Source organism: Vulpes lagopus, chromosome 5 (assembly GCF_018345385.1).
Source record: "Vulpes lagopus strain Blue_001 chromosome 5, ASM1834538v1, whole genome shotgun sequence".
NCBI lineage: Eukaryota > Metazoa > Chordata > Mammalia > Carnivora > Canidae > Vulpes > Vulpes lagopus.
The window spans coordinates 29,523,040-29,544,996 of record NC_054828.1 but is presented as its reverse complement, the minus strand read 5'-3'; the positions used below and the strand labels follow the sequence as shown (position 1 = coordinate 29,544,996).

Sequence of the window (21,957 nt, the reverse complement as noted above, 5' to 3'; positions counted from 1 at the left end):
CCTCTGCCTGTGTTTCTGCCTCTCTTTCTGTGTCTCTCATGAATAAATAGATAAAATCTTTTTTTAAAAGTCCAAGATGGGTACTTGGATTGGCAGGCAGCCTTCCTCCAAGGGGAGATTTGGGCACCCAGGCTCCTTCTATCCTGGGGCTTTGCCACCTCCTAGGCCACGCACATGGTCATAGCAGCAGGGAAAAGAAAGTGGATGAAACACATCTGCTTCTTAATGTCCTTAGCCCAGAAGAGAGACACATTGCTTCCACTCACACTCTACTGGTGACCCTTGATGACAAAGGAGATGGAGATGTAGCCCAGCTGGGTGCCCAGGAAGAGGAAGAAATGAGAGTGGTGACCAGCTACCCCAGCTTGGTCAAGAGGCCAGGGAGCACCCAGGCTCTGCTGGAATTTCCTCCAGACAGGAGGGGACCAGCCCTGGGGTAAGTAAGTTGAAGGAGCCAGGCTTGATCCCAATACACTGGCTGACCGTTGGCAAGGGAGAGCCCTTACTGGGTGTCCTCTTAAGGGCAATGGAAACAGCCTGTAGCGGACACCAACAGGAAAGCTATCCTGAGTTCTTTAGGAGAGCAGGCTGTGAGGAATTAGTGAGCAAAAACCCCTATACTGCACCTACCAAAGCATTTATGGGTTGGCAGAGAAAGAATGTTGTGAACTTTAATTGGGCAGCCCTAGTGAGGTGAAAGCCTCTCTGAGAAGGGACATATGAGCAAAGACACAAAGATGCTGAATCAGAAGGATACCTGTAGAAGGGAAGGGAACAGCAAGTGCAAAGGCCCTGTGGTAGGAACAGGCCCACTATATTCAGGACCTCACTGCAATAATCTGGGCCTGAGGTGATGGTGGTAACAATAAGTGGGAGCAAGGGGAGAAGTAGTTAGATTCTTGATCTATTTTGTATGTTTATCCCTCCTTACCTCACTTCCTTCCTTTTTTAGTTTTCTCGAAGGGACTCATGAAGACACACTGAGGTGTTTCCACATATGTGCCCTTTTCTAGATGGTAAACCCTTTGAGGGCAAGGCCTGGGCCTGACTTCTCTCCTTACCCTCACACCTGGCATGGGAGGGCCCATTGCCAGTGCCTGGCAAACAAGTCGGTGGAGAGACTGCACGTCCTCCTGAGTCATCAGATTTCACGGGGCTGAGCCGAAGCCCTGCTTGTCAGCATATTGCTCACTGATGTGGAAAGCTTTCCTGTGGTCTAGACACTCCTGACTCCCATCTAAAGAGACCTTCTAAAGAAGGGCAGTGTGTCCGATGGAAGGAGATGGGGCTGCCGTGTCCTGAGCCCACAGGGCTACCAACTTCACAGGTTCTATTCAGTCCTGGATGTTCCCACGTGCTAATTTCCCAGGAGGCGACAGGACACGCAGATGGCTGTGCCCAGCAGGGATCCTGGGCCCCAAGCAGCAGGGCTCTGGGCTCCTACCATGCTGGGCTCAGCACTGCTTCCTCACTGGCTTGTGAGTGGGATCCCCAGTGACTTTTTTGGGGGGGAACGCCTTGAGCTTGGTTGTGGTGTGCTCTTTCCTCACAGCCCCGCAGCCTTTGTTTAAGCTGGGCCTTTCCGTGCAATCCCCCTGACTGCCCCCCCACCCGACTTGAACAGCAAGTGGGGTACCACTGATGTTTACAACCCAGGCTCTGGATTTTGAGAGGGTCTTACATTCAACACATTGCTGCAGGCTTCCGGCTTTCTCCAGAGTCACGTTCTGAGAGTCATGTATTTCCTGTGCTCTCATGCCACAAATTAACTGTCTTTTCACTTTTCCCACAGGTTTCATATCTCATCCTGTGTGGCAGGGGATCATGGTGTAGCGGTTACAAAATGTGTGAACTCTGGAGTCACACAGACTTGAGTGGGCATCACAGCTTCTGCTCTTCCTTGCAAAGCCCTCTGAGCCTCAGTTTATTCGTCTGTGAAATGAGCACAGTCATAGTATCTACCCAGGAGCTCGGTGGTGAAGATTAATTGAGGTAGTGACATAATGCCTAGGCCCACAATAAAGACAAGCTATTATTGTCCTTAATCATAACTCAAAATGAGGCGGCTGGAGCTCAGGGCTGGCGGGCGTCCCCTCCCTCCGGCTCTACATCTTGCTCCTACTCCTACCAGCCTCTTGGTCCAGTTCCACAGCAGGCCAGAGCAAAATGAGAAAGCCCTGCATGTTCTGGGCCTTTGGGGGAATCTGTGAATAGCTGAATCCGTGAATGATGCCTCTGCAGGTGCCAGGGCCCGACAGCCCCACCCTCGCCCAGCGCCAGAGCTCTGCCTGCCAGACCCTTGTCAGCGGTTACAACCAACAACTGCCTCCCGCTGCCCGAGTTTTATCAAAAGCTCAGTTGAGAGAAATAAAGTTCATGGGGGTTATTTAAAGGCCATGCATTCCATCCATTCTTCCAGATGAGACTTATCCCTGAAGCGAGTCGGGCTCTCATGAAGCTGAGTTGCTCTTGGACCACATGATTTAGCTGCCACAAAATCTTTATTATGTCCCTCCCTTACGATGGGGCTTTATGGAAAATGACTGGAGGAGTCTGGCTGTCGCATTTATTTTGGGACGCTGCTGTTGCTAATACTTGCTGCCCCAGGCAGTGTTCTCTATAAGACCTAGAAGGAAATATATTTTAGGCTCCAGCTCCTGGCAAAGCTCCGCATCCTCAGAGCAATCAGTGGGCTTCTGACCTCTGGGCAATGGGCCCCGTGAAACTGACTCCTGTTCTCATTTTCCTCGGGCTTCCAGGAAGCTCAGATTCAGGGCTCAGCCTTTACCCTCGCCGATCTCTTGACCTGTGACACAAGGCAGACGATTTCTTTCCAGATGCTGGTTTCTAACAGATGGGATTGTTAGGAGTTATTATTATCATTTCGTATGCATGTTGTCAACTCCATCAGGGCTCTGGGGGGACCGGAGTGGGAGTTTCTATCCTGGAAAGTGGAGGAGGGAGACCTGGCCAGGGTGGGTGGGAGAAGCACCGGGGTGGACCCGGAGGAGAGGAAGTGGCACAAGCTTGACAGCTGAGGGACATGTCCCTTCCTAGGCCACTGCAGAGGTGAGGGAGGTCCGGCCTCCCTGAACCGGAGGGTGTGAAGGGAGATTTTTCCAGGACTTTGAGAAGAGAACTGCAGTCATTGCTCAATTTGAACTTCTCCCTGCGGCCCCCTCTGGCTTTCTGGGTATTTCTGTGATGTTGTGAAACACCGAAATTTGCAGTGTCTTGTTTCTCTTCCTCTTCGCTCCCCACCCCAGGCCCTCCCACCGTCTTTCCCTTTCCCTTCCTGGCCCCCTCCAGCGACCACTGCCCCCCATCCCTCCCATCCGTCCGTGGGCCCTGCTGTGTCTGCGCTGCCAGAGCAAACAGAGGAGGCGAGGACTCTGGATCCCTGCAGGAAAGCGAACGCCAAAGGAACGCTCTACTCCGAGCCACTCATTTAGGAACCAATGTGACTGCCATTTATCTGGTTTATGTTCCTGGGTCCTGTGCCACTGCAGCTGGTGGCACATTCCTGTGCTGTCCTGGCCAGGCCCCCTCACCTGCCTGTCTGTCCATCTAGCTAGGGCAGGCTTCTCATTCTGCACTATTGATATCGGGGGCCAGATGCTTCTTTGCTGTGGGGCCTGTCCTGGGCTTTGTAGGGTAGTTTGCAGCATCCTTGGCTTCTGCTCATCGGATGCCAGGAGCACCCCCCACCCCATGACAATCCGAAAGGTCTCCAGACATCACCACATGTCCCTTGGTGGAGGTGGCAGGGCACCGTCCCCAGGTTGGGAACAGCTGTCCCTTTCCCCCTTGCTCACTGGTATCCTCCCTGGACAGAATCTTCTCTGGGGTACAGACCCAGTTTGTGTTTCTTCCTGCAGCTCTGGTCATCTCTCTTGGGGTCACCATCTCCTTCTGACTAGCAGAGGGCAGTCCTCGCACATTGTGGATATCAGGCCCATGTTGGTTTGGTCTTGTGGGCCTTCTCTCTCTCTGCCAGCCGTCATCGTGCAGGTGGGGCCTCACAGGCACAGGGTGCACGATGCTAGCATGTGGCACAGGCAGGGCACAAGCGCAGGCCTCTGTCCCCAGAGCCCAGGCTCTGGACCGCTGATCTCCAGCAATACCCCTTCCCTCTAGATATGCCTCTGCCAGAAGGCAGACAAGATCAGGCTAAAGCCCAGGGAGGAGAGGGAGGTGGCCCGTTTGAGGTCACGCAGCATCGCCTGGATCACTTTGATGTGAGGCCAAGCGTCTTGGGAGTTGGATTTAGCCTTTATTCTAGTCTAGAAATGGCCAAGTGGTGTTGCTTAAATGTCTGACAGGAGCCCCCGACTCTGGTGAGTGGAGGAGGTGTAGGGAGGGCGCTTTGCTACCTCTGGGAAGGGGACTTGCAGGGCTCGCAGACTCCGAACAGGCGAATTCCTGGCTGCGGACCTTCTGCGCTGGGCCTCCGTGGGCAGCGGTGCCCTCCCTGCCCTGGGCGCTGGCGGAAGAGCGCTTCTTACCAGGCCCAGCGATGATTGATGAAGGAGGAACAGGGGGTACAATGGAGGGGTTTTGTTCCCTAAATGCCATTCACATGACTCTCTGACCTCAGGGCTCTTCCCCTTTCTCTTGTCTTTTTCTCCTTCACTGCATTCAGCTCTGCTACAGTTTCCCTTCTCTGTTTTTCTTTTCTCAATCCACACAAAGCCCTCAGAGGGCTGGAGCGGCCCCCAGGCCTCCTGCCTCTTTCTGAGGTTGGTTTCCAGTTCCTGGACTGCGGTCCTGGGGTCGTGTGCCCTGGAGTGCGTGGGAGGCCTCGGGGGGCCTGGTGGGGAGCAGGCAGGCACGCCTGGCTTGGAGCCGCATCTTCAGTTTCTAGAAGCCTTGTCCGCAGCGACTCTACTCCGCTCAGTCAGAATCACCTGGATAAGCTTCCAAACAGACGGATAACCAGGCCCCACCCTGAGATTGTGATTTCGTGGTTCTGGAGTGCGGCCCGGGATGGACAGGATGTAAGATCTCTCCAGGTGATTCTGACGTGTGGCCAGGAGTGAAAGCCACTGTTTTATGAGGGCCGAGCGCCACACGGAGAACACGGAATGCTGTTTAGGGGAGCTGGGGCCCAGTCACACAACCCTCGGCCAGCCACATGTCCCAGGCAAAGCCCCTTCTCTCTTGGGCAGGAGCCCCTGAAGGAGAGATGACAGATTTGGGGAATTTGAGTCTTGAAAGGGGTTTGGAAAACCAGCCAATCCATTCCTTCTTTCTCTCTCTTTTTTAAAAAAAGTATTAATTTCTTCATGAGAGACACAGAGAGAGAGGGAGAGACATAGGCAGAGGGAGAAGCAGGCTCCATGCAGGGAGCCCGACGTGGGACTCGATCCTGGGACCCTGGGATCATGACCTGAGCCAAAGGCAGATGCTCAACCGCTGAGCCACCCAGGTGCCCCCAATCCATCCTTTCTTTCTATAAACATGAAGCCTGTGTGTGTGTGTGTACGTGTATATGGGGGTGTGTAAGTGGACTGCCCGGGGTCCCTCAGGGCCACAGGGTCAGGCCTGCGGGTCAGGCTTTGGGCTGTCTCCTCCCGCTGACTACACTGTGCTGGGCCCTTCAGGGAGTTCTCTCCAGATTAGTCTGCGGGGGGTGGGGGGACTGTGTCCCTGGGAGTAAATACCAAGGGGTCTCCCCACTGTATACAGGGGGGAGGAGGCTGGCCTGCCAGATCCGGGGAAGGGGAAGCCAATGGCTCCAGCCAGGGGCTGTTGCTCGATTTGCAAGAGAACTTTTGCAGAGCTGCTGACTTTTTGCAGCTGTTTTACAGGCCCTATGGACTGAAAAGGGGAAGTTGGGCTGCATTTAGAAAGTTGTCCACAAAGAGGAATGGCGGGGGTGGGGGTGAGGAGAGTGGCTGGGTTGCAGAGCAGGAGGAGGAAGATGGGTGAGCCGGGAGAGATGCCAGCAGGGCCCTGAAGATGAGGGTTTGACTTGGGCCTACATTTGTCACTTTGGAAGCTCTTGGGGCTGGTGGGGGAGAGGATGAGGGGCAGAGAGGGCTGTTGGGGGTAAAGAGAAGGGGACAGAAAAAGCAAAGAAAAGACGGGGGCAGGGAGAATGAGTTCCCAGTCCCAGAGTCCCCAGCTCTTTCTTGGATTGGAAACAAACACTGAGTGTGCTGGGAGCATGGCCAGTCCTGGCCCAAAGGCCCAACGAGCGGTTTCCTCTAAAGGGGTGCAGGGACATGGTGAGAGGTGCAGAGACAGCAGGAGAGGCTTTGTCAAGTTGGCCCAGCCCCCATGCGGGGGGATGTTGAAGGAAGAACTCCCCACTCCCCCCAAGGTGTGCAGAGATCTCTCTGGCCCTAAGGCCAGGAATGAACCCCACCCCCTCAGGCCTGACCAGGGGCTCAGGCCCTTTGAAGCAGCAATAACAATCCGGCAGAAGGCTCCTAGCCCTGGGGTGGGGCTCCCAGGAGGGGCCCACAGACCTGACTGAAAATATCCATGCCTGGGTTTTTCTGCTCCTGCAAGTAGTTCCCACTGCCCATCACAAGTGTCCTGCCCCAGGTCCCAGGGAGAATAATGGAGCTCCCAGCGACCATTCTGGTCCCCCTCTCCCTGCCCCCACCAAGCCCGCTGTTCCCCCTCTGTCTCTGGCACCTGCAGGGTGCTATGCTCAGCTACCCCCACACTGAGCCTTGGCCACAGTATGGGTGTGAGGATGGAGCGAGGGGGTCCAGGTGGAGGCATATCAACTGTGAGCCTGAGCTCTCTTCACAGAAGGTCCTGCCCTCACTGGAAATGTGCTGAGCAAGCCTTCTCGTCCCAAGTGGCTCCACTCAGCAGAACCAGGAGGAGAGGACTCAGAAGCAGAGACTATCTGTCCTAACACTGACTGTGACACACTGGCCACAAAGATGGTGCCACCGTCTTCCTCAGGGACACGGGAGAAACAGCAACCAGAGGGAACTGCTCCGAGGACGGGCACACAGGGCAGCCGTTGAGGGCTGCCTAGGTCACTGGGTCCCCCTGGGGACACTCTGCTGCCTTGATGGTGAGCATCTGAGGTCAGAAATACAACTCTCAAAGAGCCTGCTCAGTGGGCCCTTGGCACAGCAGGCAACTCGATTCAGCTCAACCAGACTCTGTGTTTATTGAGTGTTTAGTGAGTCTCTACTGGGCACCAAAATTGCGCCATCCACCACGCTAAGTGCTGGGGATGTAGGAGAGTGCAAGCCGGGCATAGTCCCTGGTACAGGTGCCGGAGGGCTTATGTGACTCTGTGTTCCTACTCCCCAGGGGGGAAATGGGAGGAGGCCAGGCCCTTCCCCCTGTGTCTCACTGGAGAGAAGAGACAAGATCCACCTACAGGAAACACTCAGAGAACCAGACACAGTTTAAATAGATACATTACTGGCTCTGCTAACCACACGTGGACATGGCCAGGTCCAGGCCGTGCACGACGGAAGAGCTCTGGGTGCACTCCACAGGCAGCCCTACTGGGGCTGAGTCACTTTCCAAGCTCTACGGAAGGATGGAAGATTAGGGGGGCCTGACTTCTAACCTCGAAAAAAAAAAAATCACATGAGTACGCTGGACTAGGAAGTCTGTATGGACTCAACCACCTTCCTTGGTTCCTTCTTTCCGTTGGCCAGCCTCTCTCTTTCTCCTTCTTCCATTTCACTCAGAGCTGGAAGCCTTCCATGGCAAATGGGTGGACGCCAGGTTTGGCTGAATGCTTCCCGTTCACAAAGCACGGTGCTCGCTGCAGTAGGATTATAAACAACACAGGCCTTACCCTTTAAGGACTTTCAAACCAACTTGGGCTCATGAAATGCTGTAACAGAAGATAGTGAGAGCTGCTTGAGTGGGGGTAGGGGGCTGCAGGAGAGTTGAGTCCCATCCCTGAGTACAGGATTTGGAATATCAATGCTGTGCTGTGTGTGCACGAGCCTGTGCGCACTTCCTGGTTTTTTAATCTCAAACTTCAGAGAAATTATAAGAATATTACAAGTAATTTCTGTCCGTCTTTTCTAAGGTTATTTACATCATCTGGAATCCTTTGAGAACAAGTTAGAGCCATTTTGCCCCTTTGCCTTAAATACTTCAGTGTGCATTTCAAGAGCATTGCTTGACATCATGCGGTTCCCTTATGGCTGAGCCTTCCTCTTATTTCCAGACAGCATCGGATCACTCTAAACTCTAAATAAAACTTGCTTAATGGCAGACAGCTAGTCTGCTTTTCTGCTTGATGCCATGCTGGCAGTCTGGCCGTTGGGGGCTGCCTGGGTCACAGGGTCCCCCAGGGAAGCTCCCCTGGCGTTGGTAGCCGTGCCTGAGTCGGCCTGCAAGCAGACAGCTAATGTGCCCTGTTAGAGCCCTGGCCAGGCCTTGGCTCAACTGCTCTCTTTCCCTTCACTTTGTTTTTGTATTTTCTGTACATTCTCCCACCCATAGATATGGATGTTGCATGATACTGGCTTTCTAGTGTCCAGCATGGCCTGATGGAAGCGGAGAGAACCTGGCTGGGCACTCACTCTCGCTGGGCCTTGGATGGCAGCCTGGGCTCCTCTGAAAGCACAGGGAGGCTTCCTTTCCCTCATTCGTGGGAGGAGGCTCTATGGCTTGGTCTGGCTCTCAGGCCAGTGGCCCCGCTCAGGACTGGCAGTCATCGGCCGAGGGAACATTTTCCAGAGTACAGCTGAGGGACAGAATGTCTCCACGAGATGGGCTGGGATGGGCAGGGCTCTGGAAAGGCCCCTGCTTGTTCTGGGAGGTGTTCAGGATGCTGAGGCTTTGGAAATCCATGGTGGCTGTTCATGACTGCTCCCAGCTTTGGAAGGCGGAATGAACGGGTGCCCGTTTCTTTAGGTTCACTGGCAAAGGTGAAGCCCAGTGCTGCTGACCTGGGACCAGGCCCTCTGTGGGGCCTGGGGAGGGTACTGGGCGTTGAAGGGGAGCACGGTGTAAAGGGCCGGACTCCAGAGTCATGAGATGCTGTTCACGTCCAATGGGCCTTGGCTGGAGCTCCACCGGCACTGGCCTTGACACAAAACCAATGTGATCTCTGGACCTGCACTCAAGCGAGCCTCTGATGGAGCAGGTTGGAGAAGCCCCAGTGAACCGGTGAAAACAGAACATGCTAGAGGCATTTAACTGGGTACATCAGCCCCACGCAAGGAGAGGCCAGGGAAAGGAGACACCAGAACGGGCCTGCACAGTCAAGACACGCTCCAGGGAGGAGGTGAAGCCTCCATTTCCAGCCGCCTCTTCCTGCTGTTCTGCTTTTGCACACAAGCAGCACACCCAGTTCCAGCTCTGTTCTGTTATCGTGGGCAAGTCAGTTTACCTCCTTGGGCCCGTTTCCTCCTCTGTGAAATGGGAAGTGGGGCACTTGTACCATGGGGTGGGGGGTGGGGCGGTGCTGAGAGGGAATCCAACGTGGGTGGGCTTCAGGGGTGCCCGGAGACTTCACAAAATGAGCCCCAGCCCAGACTTTGAGGGCCTGCTTCTGCATAGGTTTTGTTTGTTTGTTTGTCTGGAATGAGCTCCTCCGGTGGTCCTTGGAGCAGAAGCCAGGTGCCTATGGGGTCTTCGCATCCCGGGTCTCTAACTTGATTGACCCCAGGCTCCAGAGACCCAGACCCAGGCCTCCATTCCTTGAGTCGTCCTGCCGGTTGTCGGGGAAGGCCTGGCACGGGTGGGGGCACCCCGGCTTCCCACCGGCCGCCCTGGGCCCTCCCACTCGGGAGCTGTGCCATGCTCAGGGTGGCCTGAATGCAGCGCCCTCTCCCTCCCTAGGAAGCCTCAGTGCACCCATTCCCATTTCCATGGCGCTGTCCTCCCGGCCCCATGGAAATCACGAGGCTTTCTGAGGCCTGTGCAGACTTCAGGGAGGCCCCCGCCTGCCCCCGGGCCGCGGGCCGCCCTGAGCCCGCTGCTCGCCGAGACAGAGCCCCCTCTCTCCTCGCCGCCGCTCGCTCTCCCACAGAGCTGACGTTTCTCGGCGGCCCAGCTGGCTGCAGTTTTTAGAAATAACAATATCCCCGGGGGGAGGAGCGGCGGGTGAATGGGCGCCTTTGTCCGGGGCCCCGCGGAGCCCGATTAATTATGCGCCGCGGAGCGCGGGCAGCGCGGAGGCCCGGCCCCCGGCGGCTGAAAGGCCCGGGCTTGGGAGCGCGCCCCGGCTCCGCGCCGCCGCACAAAGGGCCGAGAACCAGAAAACCGCCAATTACCCGCAGTTTGTATTTGCCCTTGTCTCGCTGACACCGCGGACGGCCCTCCCCGGGCGGCTGCACTTTGAGGGTTTTCAGGCCCTTTCTCGGTTACCAGGGGCGACTGGGCAGCGGGCTGGGGGCTCGGGGAGGGCCGAGGCTTGGGTGGGATCGTGGGCGCGGGGGTGGGGGTGGGGGCGCCCCTGGGGACCTCGTCTCAAATCCAGACGCTCAGGCCAGAGCTGCGGATTCCCGGGCCCCGCCCCAGAGGGCTCCCTGGCTCCGTGGCTCGGGGTGCCCGGGGCATGCTTAACAGGCAGCCTGGATGGTTGCATTTTTTTAAAAAAAATGAAAGGGGAACAGGGAAGTGCCCCATCTTCCGCGTAAGGGTTCGTGCCTTTTGACAAACCTACACATCTGTGTAACCTACACCCTATGAAGCTACAGAGCAATGCTATCATTCGAGAACGTTCCATGGATCCTCTCTCCAGCCTCCCCTCCCCACCCCCACTCCAGCACCTACCGCTGCCCACCCGCCCCGGTGTGTGTGTGTGTGTGGTGGGGGGGCCCAAGGGACCCCTGGCCTGACTTTTAGCATCACGTTCAGTTCCACCTGTTCAGAGACTGTGATAAGTGGAGTCATATGGCCTTCACTCTTGTTTCTGACCTCTCTCGGCATAAATGTTTTTGACATCCGCCCATGTTGTGTGTATCAGTAGTTTGGTTTCTCTTTATTTATCTGTCCACCTGTTGATGGACACCTGGACCGCTTCCAGTTTGGAGTTGTTATAAATAAAGCTGCCATGATCATTTTGTACAAGTCAGGTCCCTCTTGTGGACATCTGTTTTATGTCTTTGGGGTAAATATCTAGGAGTGGAATTGCCGGGTCATAGGGAAGGTATTTAGCGTTAGCGGATACCACCAAACTGCTTTCTAAAGTGGGTGTACAATTTGGCATCCCCACCATCAAAGTAGGAGCGTCCCAGTTGGTCTCCAGTTGATCAGCACTTGGTGTTGCCTGTTTCACTTGAGCCATTCCAGTGAGTGTGAGGTGATCGCTCAAGCTCATTGTTGTTTTCAGGCCAGGTGATTTTAATTACTGATCTCCAATGACCACACTTGGGATAAACTCCTGTCTAGTGCAAGTCTTGCACTTGCCTGTAAGTTCCAGTGTGGTAAATGACCTCCCCAAAGCCCATAGCCAGAGACCAGATGATTACCCAGGACTCCTAACTACCAAACAAGGGCTCTCTCCTTGATATGATGCTGCCTTCTTGGCTTACACCTGGTGGGCCTGGGTACATGTGCTTGTGTGTGTGTGTGTGTGTGTGTGTGTGAGAGAGGGGGGGGGAGAGTGGATCTTGCTTTGCCTAGGACCATTCAGAATGGACCTGGAAGGACATTTCTTTTCCCTTTTTTTTTTTTTTTTTGAGGTTTACTTATTTTTTTAGTAACCTCTATACCCAATGCGGGGATTTAACTCAGAATCCTGAGATAAAGAGTCTTATGCTCCTCTGAACACCCAGGTGCCCCTGGAAGGGCATTTCAGAAGAGTCTCTGTCTGCTACCCAAGCAGTAGGATCCATGGGACTCTGGAGTCAATAGATTGGGCTTGGCTAGGTAGGTGTGGACACATGCACACATAGTGACAAAGGTAGGAACTGGCTCTCCTTAACACTTACTTCCAGGGCACAGACCAATCCCAAGAGTCCCTTTGCTTCAGCCACCCATAGAGAGTCTTAGATATTTTCTGATCAAGCACAGATGAGGTGTTGGGTGATGGGACTGAGGAGGCAGGAGTCTTGGGCCTCCAAAATCACCTTTGCCTGTAAGCGTTTTCCTATGTGTGGTATTTATTTATTTATTTACTTACTTATTTATATTTTTTTGATTTTTTTTCTAGGTGTGGTTTTTAAGACCCTCTGGAACCTGGCCTTATAGCCTTGTATCTGGCTGCCTCCATTTTATATACTATACTCCAGCGATCTTAGATGCCTATCCATCCACCATTGTCCCTCCATCTTATCGATACATACCATGGTGATTGTATTCTCCAAAGGTGACTGCACCAAAATATATATCCCATCCCATGTGCTCTTTTTTTTTTTTTTCTTTTTTTTTTTAAATTAGATTTTATTTATTTATTCATGAGACACAGAGAGAGAGAGAGAGAGAGAGAGAGAGAGAGAGAGAGGGAGGCAGAGACACAGGCAGAGGGAGAAGCAGACTCCATGCAGGGAGCCCGATGTGGGACTTGATCTTGGGACTTCAGGATCACGCCCTGGGTGTGAAGGCAGATGCTTAACCGCTGAGCGGAGGGGTCTGAGCTAACCCAGGCATTGCCCACGTGCTCTCCTTGCAATGTGATTGACTTTCCTCCCGCTGAGCAGAGGGGTCTGATTCCTCTCATTGAACCTGGGCCAGGAGGTTGTGACTGCTCTGGCCAATAGAGTTTAGCAGAAGAAATAATTTAAGACAAGTCATATAACTTCCACCTGGCTCTCTCTCTTTTTTGGGTTGCTCATCCTGGGAACCGAGCCACCATGCTATAAGAAGCCCAAACCAGCCCACCTGGAGAGACCAATGGGGAAAACCGCATGGAGAGGTACTGGGGACCCAACCTCCAGTCAGCATCAGCCACCAGATTTGTGAGTGAATGAGCCTTCAGTGATTCCAAAGCCCAGCCGTGGATGCTTCCAGAGGAGGCCCCAGACAACACGGGGCAGAGACAAGCTCTTCCTGCTGTGCCCTGTCCGGATTCCTGACCGGGAGAATCTGCAAACATAATAAATGGCTGTTTGATGTGCAGCCACAATAACTGGAATGCTTGCAGTACTGGTATTCCTTGTACCCGCTCAATCTAATTTCATAATCCCCTTGCCCTGCTCCCAGTTCTCAATTGACCTCTTTGGTTTCAAGGGCAGCTTGGATGTCAGGAGCACCCCCAGCCTCCCTCTGAGCTGCACTGGGATTTCCTCCTTGGCACCCCAAGTATCTGCTCATCTTTGCCTTCTCCACACTGTCCTATGCCTTCATGTCTGGTGTTTGCATCCCCCATAAAAGGCTCCCTGAGAGCTAGAACAGCATATGTTTTCTCTCTGGACTTGTAAGGGCCTGGCACCTAAGTGTTTGCTGAGAGATGGCATGTCCCTAAAACAGAGGGAGCAGAGCCTGAATTAAGGAAGTCACTATTCTGCTTCCCACTCCTTGCCCTCATTTCTTTAGGGCCGGGACTTAAGCAAGAGAGACAAAAAGGGCAAGAGACAGTCCTTTCCGTCCAGAGGATTTCAGTTTATTTATTTATTTATTTATTTATTTATTTATTTATTTATTGATTGATTTCGGTTTAATTAGGAAGATAGTAATAGAAAGACTAGAACAGACCAGTGTATGATTAAATGAGATTCACAGTCCCCAGAATGGGGAGAGGCCTGCATATGGAATGGGGTGGTCAGGGCAGGCATCCTGGAGGGGGCAAGGGCTTGGCTGTAAGAGCAGAGCTCTGAAACAAGTCTTCCTTTGATAGAACTCCCAGCCTGCTTTCCCCCACCTCCGCTCACCGGGGCCCCAGCTAAAGTGGGGTGTGTGTGTGTGTGTGTGTGTGTGTGTACATGTGGGCACACATGTATGGTTATGGAAGGGCATTGACATGTCTCTCTCCTGGGATAGTGTCTCGAGGACAAGCCTGGTCCTAACCATCTCCTCAGTTTGCTCCTCTTTCCTCCCCCTCACCCGAGGAATGGGATAAGGCAAATGGGGTGGATGCACAGGCAACCAGATGTATACCCGACGCTACGGGTGGACCTTAAAAGTGTAGTGCTGACTGAGAAAGTGAGAAGCAGAATAAAATCTACGGCACCACGTCATTTATGTGAACTAAAAACACACAGTGCCTGCTGGTGGCGGCCGTAGAGCTGTGGACTTGGTGGCTGTGGCCGCTGGGCTGGGCTCGGGGGAGGCTGGGGAGTTGAGCTGGAGCCACAGCCAGTGCGGCGGGAGAGGCTGGGCTGACCACCGCAGCAGCAGAATTTGCAGGCTGTTGTGTTTTGCAAACCATGGGGCATGTGGAGCCTCGAGAAAACGTGTTTCTCAACATCTGCCAAAATCTACCTTCAGTGGTGGCTATTCCAGAGGTGGGTTTGAACCCTACATCACAAGACAGGAAGCAGCATTAGTACTGAGCACAAGCCCTGCTGGCAATAAAAGAAAAAATGAGATGCTCCTTGACAAATGATGCTTTTAAATCACCCAGACAAGGGAGGATCTCTTTAGATCTCAGCCCAGATCAATAAAGCTGACGATTTACTAGAAGATCAAGCTAAAAAATGAAGTAAATGTATGATGAATTCTGAGTTCTTATTAGTTTATGTATATGTATATAAATAAAGTGCCTCAAAGCTAAAAACAAAAACCCTAAACTAAAAATACATGTACATAGAACGACAATGTACATTTTAGAGGGACACATATAAATATATTAATGTGATTGCCTTTAGGAGTGGGGGACACTGGGGTAGTGAAGGAGCATCAGAGGGATAAAATAAAACAAGAGACGGCCTTTGTGCAGAAGGAACAGGGATGAGAGTGTGCCACTGAGAGAATGATTGGCTCAACTAGTGCACCTGAGGTCCAGCTAGAATGAAGAGTCAAAGCCAAAACCACTCTAGGAAATGATACTCCCAACTTTAGGATGGCACTCACATCTTCGCGGGCAGGAGGGAGCAGGACTATGGGCGGGGATTTAGCTGTAGCTGAAATGTTTTATTTCTTTAAAAAAAAATAAAGAAATCTGAAGCAAAATGGCAATCTGTTAACATCTGTTGAACCGGGGCACTTGGGTGATTCGGTGGTTGAGCATCTGCCTTTGGCTCGAGTCATGATCCCCGGGTCCAGGACTCCAGGAATCGAGCCCCGCATCGGGCTCCCTGTAAGTAGCCTGCATCTCCCTCTGCCTATGTCTCTGCCTCTCTCTGTGTGTCTCTCATAAATAAATAAATAAATAACGTATTTTAAAAAAATCTGTTGAACCTGGGGAATGGCCATGTGGGTTTCTGTTCAATTATAATTTTTTTTTTTTAAGAAAGCTTAACACGCAAAGTGGGGCTTAAACTCATGACCTCAAGATCAAGATTCATGTGCTCTATCCACTGAGCCAGCCAGTGCCACTCCGTTTTATTATTTATGCCATTGCCTGCTATGTACAGAGTGAACAGCCACAGGAAACTTTTTTCTGAATGGTTGAATTGATCAGCTATTGACCTTCTTGGGGATGGCAGATACTAGGTGGTCATTGTACAGAACTGCTACAAGTGACCCCTCGAAGGGGAGAGGTTAGGGCCTGGGTTCTGGGAACCCCCTTATATAGTGAGGAGCTCAGCAACTCAATCTATGGTATAGACTATACTGGATGACTCTTCCCATCCCTGGCCACAGCTGATAGGTATGGAGGGAATATCTGAATCAAGCTGATTCAATCAGATTCTCTGTCAAGATTCTGGGATTTTGAACCAAGAGGCAGAGACTGGTAGATGTGGAAATGGGGCTGCTTTCATGGAAGTGTTCTAAGAAGGGGGTTCATGGATTCTAGAACCTCTTAGGTCCTTGGAACTGTCCTGCCTCTGGCCTGTCCTGAAGCTGAGGTGTTCAATCCCTTCTTGAAATTTAATAAATTTATTATTGTTTGCCAGGGTTGATTTCTATTACTTGTCCTGTGGAGTAGGTTAATATAATATCTTATTATATTTTCCAGCTGTCCCCTAGTGCTGCTTTTAATACATATGGTACCTTTATTCAGTTAGAAAAAGGTGCCCCTCTAGACAGACAAATTAGAAAAAGCTGTTTTTTCCTCCAAGCAGATACAGTCCCTCACCAGGATGAAATGTTTGGCCAGTGGAATGTAGGGCTGGGTTTCAAGGGCCACCATTTGTATCCTGGCTGATTTGTCCTCTGCACCAAGGTGTCATTCAGACTATGAAGCATTTATGTCAGATAAGATTTATTAGAAATGTTGGTGTATCATACAAGCCCTGTTTAGGACTTTAATGCTCGCGACCACAAATATATAATTTTTAAACTTTGTGTGTTGAAATCTGTAGAAAGTCAAGCCTTGGGGTGCCTGGGTGGCTCAGTTGGTTAAGCATCTGCCTTCATCTGCCCCCATGATCCTGGGGTCCTAGGACGGAGCCCGAATTGGGCTCCCTGCTGAGCAGGGTGCCTGCTGTCTCTCCCTCTTCCCCTCCCTGCTTCTTGTGCTCTTTCTCACTATCTCTCTCTCTCTCTCTAATAAATAAATAAATAAATAAGTTAAAAAAAAAAAAAGAAAGAAAGAAAGTCAGGCTTTAAGGGAAATTTAGGAAAATACCGTGGCCTGGTAAAGTCAACAGAAGCCTTATCCCTGGTGAGTAATCTTCAGGCTTTCTACCAAACAGCCTGGCAGACATTCTTAAAATGTCAAGCAACACTTCTCCTTCTCCTGTGGGAACACACCTAGCAAGATCAAGGGCACAAGAGCAAGTGAGGTGTCTTGAGCTGTGGCAAGAGTGACATGGAAATCACACCAAAGCATTGGTGGCCATGGGGAAGCAAGCGATTTGAGGAAGGAGAAAATGCTTTGAGAAGAGGCTGCTCTAGCTCTGATTCACTCATTCATTTTATATCCAGCAGCCCCTGCATCTACTATGAGTCCCACTACCTCTCTGAGAGCAAGTCGAGTATAGAAAAGCAAATCAAGAGCTTTCCCAGGACAGAAGGCACCCCCGCACCTGCAGCCTGTACCATTGTTGCCATGTCTACAAGTATAGCAGGCAGTGTAGACTAGCAGTTAAGGATATGAGTCTGGAATCAAAATGCCTGGATTCAAACTTCAACTCTGTCACTTTCTAGCTGTGTGACTTTAGATATGTTACTCAACCTCTTGATGTTGGTTTCAAAACATGTCCACAATCCTTTGATTCTCTTCCCATCACTCCAGTCACTGGAGTCTCTGTCCCTGGCCCTTGAACCTGGGTAGAGATTTGAGAGTGCCTAGGCAAAAAGACTGCAGCAGAAGTGACATGTGTAATTGTCAGGGCTGGAGTAGATAAGACCACATAGCTTCTAATGGCTCCTTTTGGGACACTCATGCTGGGAGCCTTCAGTGGCCATAAAAGAAATCTAGTCACCCCGAGATTGCTTGTAGAGAGATTTCATTCACATCTTATAGGATGCTCTAGGAGCCCCAGAAGTGCTTGAAAACTTGCGGAGAGATCTTGAGTGAGAATGGCCTGGCTTATTTCCAGTCAACTTCTCAGTTCATGAGCAAAATAAAAGTTTTGTTATTAGTTTGAAGCCATTGTTTTGAGATGATTTGTTACAATGCAAAAGACAGTTAATCCAGGTTTTTCATTCCCTGGAAATGGATAGCTGCCATAAGAGAACCTAAATCTGTGGCTTCACATGGGGAGGTGGGCAGAAGTTGTAAGGGTTTTGAAGATATTGGAAGGGGAAACCTGATGGCCCCCGAAGAGGCTGCAGGTGAGGAAGATGTTTTTTGTTTTGTCAATGGTTATAGAAGGATAATTTTTTTTTTTTTTTTGCATTCTGACAGATGACAAAGTTGGAATGAGGAACAAAAGAAACAAAGTACAAGAAATAGGAAGATGTTGGAAGCTGGAGCCAAGATGAATTAAAGAGGAAAATTTAGGGGCGCCAGGGTGGCTCAGTCGGTTGAGAATCGAACTCTTGATTTTGGCTCAGGTCGTGATCTCTGAGTCATGAGATCAGGCCCCACACTGGGCTCATTCACTGGGTGTGGAGTCTGCTTAAAATTCTCTGTCTCCCTCTCCCTCTGCTCCTCCCCCCACTTGTGCTCACACATATATGCTCTTTCTCTCTAAAAAAAAATATCTTTTTTTAAAAGGAAAGTTTAATTTTCAAGCAAAATTGTATAGAAAATGTTTAAAAGCCAGGGATTTTCTGGGTTTGAAAGTAAATATAGTTTCTCATTCTCAAGCCTCCCTAAAGGCGAAAGATTCCCAAAGTCTGAAAGAGTCTCAAGACAAAGATAAAATCCAAGGTGGACCTATGAGACCTTTTGCTAAAACCTCAGAAAGATCAAATGCTTCATAAATCTTTCAGATGGAGAAAGGTCCCCTGAGTATTTCAAGAGCATGCCTTTCAGATTCTGTTTATTAAATAACTGGGCTTCTAAGAATCTTGAGGGGATTGTACCTCAACAGCTTCACCAAAGCCTCAAGGTCAAGAAGAGCTGATCTTTTTTTTTTTTTTTTAAAGATTTTATTTATTTATTCATGAGAGACACAGAGAGAGAAAGAGAGAGGCAGAGACACAGGCAGAGGAAGAAGCAGGCCCCATGCAGGGAGCCCAACACGGGACTCGATCCTAGGACTCCAGGATCACGCCCTGGGCCAAGGCAGGTGCCAAACCAAAGAGCCACCCGGGGATCCCAAGAAGAGCTGATCTTAATGAGGGTTGTAGGACAGCTTTTGGTTAATGGAGTGAAGCTCAGTAGGGTCCATAGGAAACCTACAAAGTATTAAATAGAATTGTATTATCAGCACCATCAGTTGATCCTGAAAGGTACCGAGTAGAACAAAATGAAAAAAGCTCCATAATATTTTTGGACTTTGGGCCCCCAAGAAGGAAGCAAGCTGAGAAAGCTACTCAGTTGTAAACATCAGCAGGTGTTTATAGTGAAGAAGGGTGATTCAGAAAGTGGAACTGAGAGCCCAGAAGACAGAGCCAAGAGCCATTGGGAAACATTCCCAGAACCCTAACCAAGAAATGGGCAATATGTACCTGTCTGGATTTCACAATGACTATAGTCCAGTGACTGCTGTGAGCCTCCCTCAAGACGTTTGAATAGACATGTTTATAGTGATTATCCTGAGCCCTGTCCCCTCATTGCGTGTTGATTGTGTGTGTGGAACAGATAACTTTTCTCTTAGTTCACAAGTCTTTATTTTTTTAAAAAAGATTTTATCTATTTATTCGTGAGAGACACAGAGAGAGAGAGAGAGGCAGAGACATAGGCAGAGGGAGAAGCAGTTTCCATACGAGGGGCCTGACGTGGGACTCGATCCTGGGTCTTCAGGATGAGGCCCTGGGCCGAAGGTAGCACTAAACCGCTGAGCCACCCGGGCTGCCCCAGTTCACAGGTCTTTAAATAAGAAATAATAGTGCTCAAGCAACTGTATCTGAGAAATTGCATTGGAAGAGCCTCCTCCATAACTGGTTTAGATGATGGGATCCCAGCCCTCCCCCTTAAACCTGATGCCATAATAGATGGGACTTTTGGAGATTGTTGGAAGGGAGTGAGTGTATTTTGCATGTGAGAAAAATGAAGATAATTTATGTCCGGAGGATATGGTGTGCTGGTTTTAAACATGGATCAAATTTGTTGACATATTTCCTATCAAGACATAGAATGGATGTCTTCCCTTCCGTACTTGGGTAAGCCTTTGTAACAACCTTAACGAACAGAGTATCGTAGAAATAACGTTACATGACTTCCAAGGCTGGGTTAGAAACAGTGACACAGCTTCTCTCTTGTTGTCTCTCAGGACATATGCCTTAAGATCCCTGAGTTCTTGGAGGAAGGAGTCTGGCTACTATGAAGCTGCCATTTTGCAGAATTCATGTGGCGAGGCCATATAGAGATAGAGATGCCTGAGGAACCCCAACTCTTCTGGCCTCACTTGTTTGAGTCCTCCTAGACCAGGTGCCAGATATGTGAGTGACAAAGACTTTACCTCAGTCACAGCCTGACTACAGCTTCAGGAGACCCCAAGCTTGGGGGTCAGGTATGTAGTAAACTCTATCTATCTATCTATCTATCTATCTATCTATCTATCTATCTATCTATCATCTATCTATCTATCTATCATCTATCTATCATTTATTTAAAGATTTTATTTTTTAAAGTAATCTCAACTTGATGCTCAAATCCACAACCCTGAGATCAAGAGTTGCATGCTCCACTGACTGAGGCAGCCAGGCACTGTTTTAAAAAGATTTTATTTATTTATTTGAGAGAGAGAGAGACAGAGAGAGTCAGAGAGAGCATGAGCTGGGGCAAAGGGAGAGGGAGAAGCAGATTCCCTGCTGAGCAGGAAGCCCAATGTGGGGCTCGATCCCAGGACCCCAAGACCATGACCTGAGCCGAAGGCAGCCACCCAGGTGCCCCTCGTAAACTTTTTGAATGTTACTTATCCTTCACGGAGCTTCTCAGTGACATTTAGTTTAAGTATACTCTATTCAAGAAGGAACTGTGTGCTTGACAGAGAATATTTGTTGAATACATGATAAAGGAAAAAGAACTTTTTTGGTAGTAGCCAGTCTTCAACGATGGCACCGAGAAAGCACGCCTCCTGCCACTTGTTCCCTTGCAGACAGCCCTCCTGCATTGAATCTGGTCTGGGACTGTAACTCAACCGACAGAATATGGCCAAAGTGAGGCTGTGCCAGTGCAGGCCTGAGCTTTCCTAAGGCTTACGGGCTTCCACTTTTGCACTTTGGGGAGCCCTGAGCTGTCATGTGAGAAGCAAGATATCCTGCTGGAGAAATCCACATGGAGAGAAGACTGGAAAGACCACCCAGAGAAGGAGAGACTCTGAGAGCACATGGAGAGAGAGGGAATGCCAGCAGCCCTCCAGCCCCGCCCAGTCTTCCGAGGTCCTTGCCCTGGTGCCCGCCAAGAGAATCTGCCATCTTGACTCAGCCAGCCCAGGCAAGCTCCCAGATGACTGCAGTCTCATCTGCGTCTGTCTATGACAGCATGAGAGACCCCCAGTGAAATCAGTAGAAGATCCAGTCAACTTATATAGAGTCATGAGAGATAATCAGTGTTTATTGTGCATTTTAAGCCACTATGTTAGGGTGGTTTGTTATATAGCAATAGATAACCAAAAAGTACCCGCTCAGGGTAGTATCTGGCATATAGTAGCTACTCAATAAATATTGACTGGCTAAATAAGCGAACCTCTTCATTCTTTTCCTCCTCTTGGGCCTGGTGCTCTGAGTGCCCTCCCGCCGCTGTTCATCCCTCTGTGTTACCTATATCCTCATGCACTAGGAGGACTGAAGTAAAATGGGGCTCCCGTTTGGGCAACGGAGTGCACAGAAGCTTGAAACCAGTTTCCTTTGTGAGGACATTCCAGGCCATGGGTTTCTAAGGCAATGCTTTCCCACTTCTTGGTGTAATAGGAGCAGGTCTCCTTACTTTTGTAAAGAGAAAAGAGAGGAGGGAGTGGCCTCTGGGTTTGGGTTCCAGCTTCTCTGTGTCCTGATTGTGGAAATGAACTGCTGATTTTAACTAACTTTCTTACCAGCAAAATGGACTCAAGACCAAGGCCTCAGTGCAAAAAGTCAACATGCCATCTAGTCATTCAGGGCCTGGAGCATGGTAGGTGCCATGGGGCTGCTAACGTGTCCACCCCCTGGGGATCTCACAGATGTGACACTGTGGGCAAGGGCACATACTCTTTGTGATTTCATTTAAATGAAATCCAAATATGAGCAAATCTTGCTGGTGGGAGAAATTTCTGAGTGACTACCTTTGAGGGGGATGGATATTGAGGGAATCTGCTGGAGTATTCCAAAACTCTGTGTTTTGATTCAGGCGGTATATACATACATAGAGGATTCATTGAGCTGCACCGCTAAGATTAACATGCTTTGCTGTACGTGTGTTACATCTCAACAAAGAAGTTGAAAAAATGTTAGTGTCACCTCCCTTCCTGCAGGAGCAATCTTTAGGAA

At 50.5% G+C, this 21,957-nt stretch overlaps 1 long non-coding RNA gene and 1 pseudogene across 3 annotated transcripts; both read left to right on the top strand.

Annotated features, from left to right (window-relative positions):
- Positions 1 to 9,052: 9,052 nt before the first annotated feature.
- Positions 9,053 to 13,024, top strand: LOC121490582. Of its 3 annotated transcripts, none has more exons than XR_005987724.1 (3): positions 9,053 to 9,324; positions 12,104 to 12,259; positions 12,757 to 13,024. It is a non-coding gene; the product is annotated as an uncharacterized LOC121490582 (long non-coding RNA). The 3 variants fall into 3 exon arrangements; XR_005987723.1 differs by having other exon boundaries at positions 12,754 to 13,024; XR_005987722.1 differs by having other exon boundaries at positions 9,054 to 9,324; positions 12,739 to 13,024.
- Positions 13,025 to 13,962: 938 nt separating this feature from the next.
- Positions 13,963 to 14,529, top strand: LOC121491751 (annotated as a pseudogene).
- Positions 14,530 to 21,957: the final 7,428 nt, after the last annotated feature.